Genomic DNA, 6,709 nt, shown 5'->3' on the forward strand with positions numbered 1-6,709 from the left:
ATTGAGTGGCAAATATATAGAACTGAAATGAAAATTCCCCCCCGGGGGGGGGGGGGGACGAAAGAACTTAAGAATATAAATACGAAGGAAGAGAAACAAAATACAAGGGGCAATGTCTCTGTTGTTGTTATTAGATATGGTTAGGAAACAAATTGCACTGCAGCATATCAAAACCTAAGTCACTCTCATACAACCACGGTTATTCCACTACGCCTAAAACTCTGGGCCAAAACTTCCAAGGCATCATCCTTGCCTCCCTCGGGCTTCCACATTCCATACAAGCACCAAAATCAACTGAAGCTTCGATGCCAAAAGATTACCCAAAATAAATAACAAAAGCTCAACCTAACATGTAAAGAGCAGACATGCATCGAACAGATGCAGAGGAGGGTATGTATTATGTATGTACTTCTCGAAGGGTGAAAAAGAGGGGGAAACCAAGGAGACTAACTAAACAAACTAGTGCATAAAAATCACGTCACCTACACATGACCAAGTTAGTTAAAGAGGGCACCACTGAAGAGCTGAAAATGGCTTGATCGCCCCTGCCGTATTTGCAGTCATCATGATCAACCACTTTCAAGGATGCTGCGATCATATAACTGTCCGAAGCATGGGGATCTGAGGAATCCGTGGACTTTCTGCAGTTGTTTCGACCTGATCCAGTGCTGCTGCTGCGGCCCCTCTTCCTAGATGACTTCCATCTTAACTGAGAAAGAAGATTATCCTTTGAAAGGTCTGGAATCAGCTCCGGCTTTCTTGATTTATCACTTTCAGGATTCAGGCTAGTATTATTCACCCTTTGCTTTGAAAGCACAGCATCTCCGGCACATGCGGCTGCAGCAGATTTGCTGGGATCTTGTGATGTTTTTAAGCTGGATAATATAGAACTTACAAGGTCAGGCCTTTCCCTTACTCGCACCCACCCACTCCCTGTCCATTCCTGAGCCCGCCTTAACTCACCAGATCCCAATATTAATACAAACTTCTCCCCTGCAACAATGTGACAATGAAGAAAAGTTAAAAGAATAGCACCAACAATACAAAAGGTGTTACGGGAACTAAGATTAATGACAATTGATGAGAGATAAGTGAAAAAATGTTAGCTGTACCTGGGAAATAAACATGACACGTAGCTTCAGACTCCTTCTGAACAACGATGCCTTCCCACCAACCATCATGCCTCCAGACATCCACAATAGAACCAACATTAACCACCCCAGAAAATTTGCACAGACTAGACTGAGGAGCAGGTCGAATTGTAGTCCGTCCATTCAAGCGGAGATCCAAGTGGTCACGCGCTGCAATTCTGGAAGCTGAAACCCATTCCTGAATGATAAAGGAACAAAGAGGAAAAATAAAAAAAAGTTAAACTCAACGCAACCAAACAGTTATTCTTACAAAATTATATGAAGTCAATGGTCATGGAAGATACCTCAAGCTTCCTAGCTTCATCAGCTGCATCCTGAATGTCTTGATACTGCAACTTCACCTTATTTTTGTGCTTCTTTATGATCGAAGCTCTAAACCAACAGCCTCTGATGCCACTGTCCTGAGAGAGGATTTCAACCTGAGAACCTACTGCTAAGTATTGTAAAGCGTTTTCTTTTGCCTCTTTGCTGGCTGTGGAGCCAACAGGTCTTAAGGAATTGTTTCCAACCTTTCTTTTAGTTTCATTTCCACTATCATTCAGACATCCCGTTTCAATAGCTCCTTCACCATCAACTTTTGCCCAGCGCAGCCTCTTCTTAGGTCTAATTCCGGTTGTAAACTGGAGGTCCTCTTCTTCCAGTTTGTCATCAGATTGCGGAGAACTTCCATTAGATTTTGCGTCAGAAAGGGTATACATGTATCTGAGAATTTCCTGCCTCCAGTAACCTTTAACTTGAGTAATATCAAAGTGCTTAACATCTTCATTGTCAAATTGATTGTCGCAGACAAACGGTTCTAACATTGTATGCCTTGCCTCATTCTGAAACTTTTCGTAATGCTGGGGACTGAGTACCGTAGCCAACCCATCTATGCAATCGATGCTCAGATCTTGAAGACAAAGAGAAAAGAAAATCTCTCTGTCACTAAAACTGTGAGGCAAAAAATTACCAACCTCATCAATTTTGTGAAACCAGCGTACCATAGCCATCTTATTGCCTCTGGAGTCCTCATACATGTCTTCCAATAGGCAACGAGACGCTTATCTTCTTCTGCTAAAACATACGAAATCATAAACCTGAAAATTTTTGAAAAGGCAAGGGAAATGAGAATTGAGAAGGGATAACGAGAGTCAGACCATATATTTTGCGTGGACAATGGAAGGAGATGAAATCGTAAATTAAAAAAAGAAGATGATTACTACAGATATCTTTAAACCATTCCATATAAATGACTTATAGTGCTTTCTTCGTTTCCTACATGTCCACGAAGACCCTAACCATGAAAATTCTTTTGTGCAATGGCCCAGCCTCCGCAATTGATTATCCTGAAAACACAAAGAAGAAGATGAGAAAGGGAAATAAAACAACCATAAGTTCAATAGACATCAAAATCAAGAAGTTCACAAGAAGAGGTTACGGGGATCATTGTAGATTGGCGTAATCAAATAATATTCAAATGTTTTGAATACCTTCACGGCTACCATGTCATGTCCAGTGCTACCTTTTTGTTCCCTGATGGACACAACCTCGCGTTGTGAATCTGAAAAATTAATTGGAAATTTTAGAAAAACAACGGCTTTGGCAACCCACAGTAAACAGAAATAATTCAGCACATATCGCATTACAAATTAACAAAAACGAGCAGGATCGAACTTTATGGTTAAAAGATCGAAAATTTTGTTAAAACGAGGTACTTTCAGACATAGGGGCTGGAAATCCCATAACCAGATAGACATCCACCCAAGGCTTAGATATCTCTCAGACTAAATTACCAACAAAAGAAAACAGGGAGGAAAAACCTTGGGTAGAGAGATTAGGTAATACGGAACAATTGCAGTGACATTCAATTTATACCACCACAAGAAGGAACTCTAACACGCTGCCCCGAAAAGCACATAGAACCGCATGAAGATCTAATAGACTGGGGGGTCAGGGCAGGAAAAATTGGATAAGAAGGAGGAAAAGGACGAGACTCAGTTCGACTAAATGCGACCGACTCGCCAAAAGATCAGAAAAACAGAAGCAGACCATTAGGAGACATCGAAATCAATCCCAATTTCATAGATTTACTGGTTGATATTGGTGAATACCAATGACCAACTCAAGCCCCATACAAGAATTTGAAAGAGAATCCCGAAATTCGAACATAAAATTTGAGATTTTGGAGCAGGCAACGAACACTTGGGGCGAAATGAGAAAGGATAAGGCGTAGGAACCTGAAACAATGTAATTCAACCAATCAATAACATCTCTGCGTGATTTCAGTTTCAACGACGTCGACGACCCAATGAAAGCAAGGACTTCATCTCTAATAGTATAAATGTAAGACATATGCCTCGTGCTCTTTTCTCTCCCAACACAGCCAGATCTGAGCTCCCATCGCTTTTTTGAGAAAATACCGCACCTCCTTCCTTCCCTTGCTTTCGCTGCCCGTGACAAATAACTCCGCCCAGCTCACATACCCACACGTCGTTGTGGCCTTCGCCGACGCCAGTCTCTCCATATCAACTTGAAGTTTCAAACTCTCGCCGAAAGCCGGATCAAACCTTCTCTTCGCACCCTCGTTTGCTTCCGCTTGTCTTCGCTCCCCGCGCGTGCCTGGATGGGTAAATACTCTCCCTGTGCGAGTGCCGGAATGATGAAGAAAAAGAAGAGGAAGATAGAGGGGAGAGGATTGCAAGGGATTATATTTTAAAAAAAAAAAACAAGAGGGGTTGAATTTGAAAGGAGAGTGAGAAGGAGGGAGGGAAGATATTAGGGTTTCGAACAGGGGGGAGGCGAAGGAAGTTTCGTGAAGGGTGGGAATAAAGGCAAATTGATGGTGACGTCGGCCCATAGAAAATGGATCCAAAACGACAGCTAAGCCGGCCGAATGGGACATTAAAAAATAAAAATAAAAACCTGGAAACAGGATCTAACGGTAGTGTTGAGGAGGGAGAGCAGAAGGGAGAGGAGGCCCAGCTTCACCGGCAATTACCGGTGACAGCCAAGGGGCGTGTCCGAATGAGGCGATGCCTTTACCCGGTCTTCACGTGACAGTCACATTCCGAAATGAATTATGAGCTGTCAAAAAAACTTATTTTAATTGGGAGACAGGTCCACGACGTGGGCCTCCCCACTTGCCTTACAGTGGATCCCACTACTCGGTCCACTGTCATCCTTTTACGACCTGCTGCTCTGCAGTAGGACTTTGGCGCGGTTTGGAGTGGGCAAGTGGAATTTTACTTTCTCCATTTGAAAACATTATTATTATTATTACTATTGTTATTACACACGCAAATGTAATGACGAAAATCTGTGGTCAACTGTAATAATTTAATAATTTATTACTCATACAATGGCGAAATAACGTTTTTTGTTACCAACCACCGACATTTTTTAGCGAGGAAAAAATAAAAGGAGAATTATAATAAGATCCCACCCAAAGACAACAATTGAAAAACAAGTCTCAGATGTTGTCATTATCACTACAGGACTGTTATTACAGGCTGTTGAGGTTGTTATTGACACTTTTTGATAATTATTTCTTTTCTGTAAGACTTAATTGTAATTTCTCTTAAAATAATACTCCTCCGGTCCTAATTATAAGACCCAATTGACTTATTTGAGGAGATTAAGGAAGTAAGTTAAGTTGTTATTTATAATAAACAAGTGTTGTTATTCCTAAAATATCCTTGCTAATTAAGTATATTAGCTAAACTATTATTATTAGAAGGATTATCTTGGAAAAAAAATGCATAAATATAAAAGAGAAAATGGATTGGGTCTTATAATAAGACCGGAGGAGTACCACCTCGAATCTTTAATATAAAAACTGATTAACTATAATTTGAGTAAATAAAAAAATTAATTAAATTAATTATTTTTAATAAATAAGGATTATCTTTATAAAATATCTTTGCTAATTAAGTGTGTTACCAGAACTACTATTATTATAATAACTAACTTGAGAAAAAATAAATAAATATGAAAGTCAAAATAAATTGAAATCTTATATTTAGAATCAAAATAAAAGTTAAATAAATTCTTATATTAAAAACCAGAAATACTATCGTTTATAATCATAACCGCAGAATTATTTTTGGACAACAACCGATCTCAAATTAATGTTGAGCGAGATAAGCAAAATGAGAAACAAGGGATTAATATCACCTTTAATATTAAAATTTGATTTTATTTTAGTTTTAATTCCAAAAATTTAAAATTATTAATTTCAGTTCCTTAAATTTATTTTCATTCTGGTCTGCCCAACAATTTTTATCTTTAAAACAGTTTTTTTTCTAAAGTAAGAACCAAAATCAAAATGAGATCAAAATTAAAATAAGATTATTACCAAAAAAATTAAAATAAGATTAAATTTTAAGAATTAAAATTAAAATAAGAATACATTTCGGAGATTAAAAATGGTGAGAGTATTAACTAACTATATGAGGTAAGATCAAGCAATAGAAATGGAAAGGAAATATTGATTATGATAAGGATTCAATTCTGGCAACAACAAAAAATTGATAAGGATTCAATTACTCATGGTATAATAGGAAAATAAAAGAACAAGGAGGGGAGAGTGGGGATTGATATTGTGAGAGGGGGTGAATATGATTTTATGGTGATAGAGTGCATGTCTTTTTTGGGCCAGAGGTGATACAGTGCACTTAAAATTATCACTTGAGTATTTGACTTACTTGGTGAAATTATGATATTCCCTTTAGGAGGTTATTTTATTAATGTTTGCTATATAATAAGGGTTTTAATTTAAGGGTTTTCTATAATTTAGAAATTATTTTGCATCTTTATCATTTGGTTTGATAACATTGGTCTTAATTAATACTCCCTCCTATCATAAATGTAAAACCTTGCCTTGTAGTGTAAAATTATACTACAAAATAAGTCTTATATTTAAGATCAAATTAATAACATTTTTTAAATCATTTCACATGTTGAATTGTATGCACCAACATTCATTATGTGTAGTCATCATACGAAATGTAAGTTCTGTTTTTTTTTTGGTGATAATCAAATGTGAAGTCCTGAATTTGATTGTTTACTACTCCTCTGGTCCTTAACATAAGGCCCATTTAACTAATTTGATTAGATTAAGGAAGTTAGGTAAGTTAGTTAATTATAAGAAAAGTGACACATTTTTCCTAAAATACCATAATCATCTTTCTTAATACCCCCTCTCCCTCTTCTACTTAATTATGGTTGAGAGAATATCTATAGGGATAATTTAGAAAAAATTGATAAATATGAGAAATGGGTCTTATATATTAAAATCAAAACCAACTCAAAAATTGAGTCCTATATTAAGGACCGGAGGAGTGTATGCTTCCTATCAAATAAATAAATTCACTTTCCTGCTAAATCTGAAGAACTATTATTACTTGTCTATATATGTGACTATAAGCCTACTTCATCTCTCAATAAGGTCGTGCCCAGACCTTTTTAATACTCATCCACTCATTAATATAAGACTAATTTAACTATTTTGATTATATTAAGAAAATAGGTAAGTTAGTTAATTATAAAAAATGTAACACATTTTTTTTAAAACATCATAA

General features: G+C 37.0%; 1 pseudogene; it reads right to left on the reverse strand.

The window, feature by feature from the left end:
• Positions 1 to 92: 92 nt before the first annotated feature.
• Positions 93 to 3,526, reverse strand: LOC114725805 (uncharacterized; annotated as a pseudogene).
• Positions 3,527 to 6,709: the final 3,183 nt, after the last annotated feature.

Source organism: Neltuma alba, unplaced genomic scaffold (genome assembly GCF_004799145.2).
Source record: "Neltuma alba isolate B1F8T4 unplaced genomic scaffold, ASM479914v2 tig00012280_pilon, whole genome shotgun sequence".
Lineage (NCBI taxonomy): Eukaryota > Viridiplantae > Streptophyta > Magnoliopsida > Fabales > Fabaceae > Neltuma > Neltuma alba.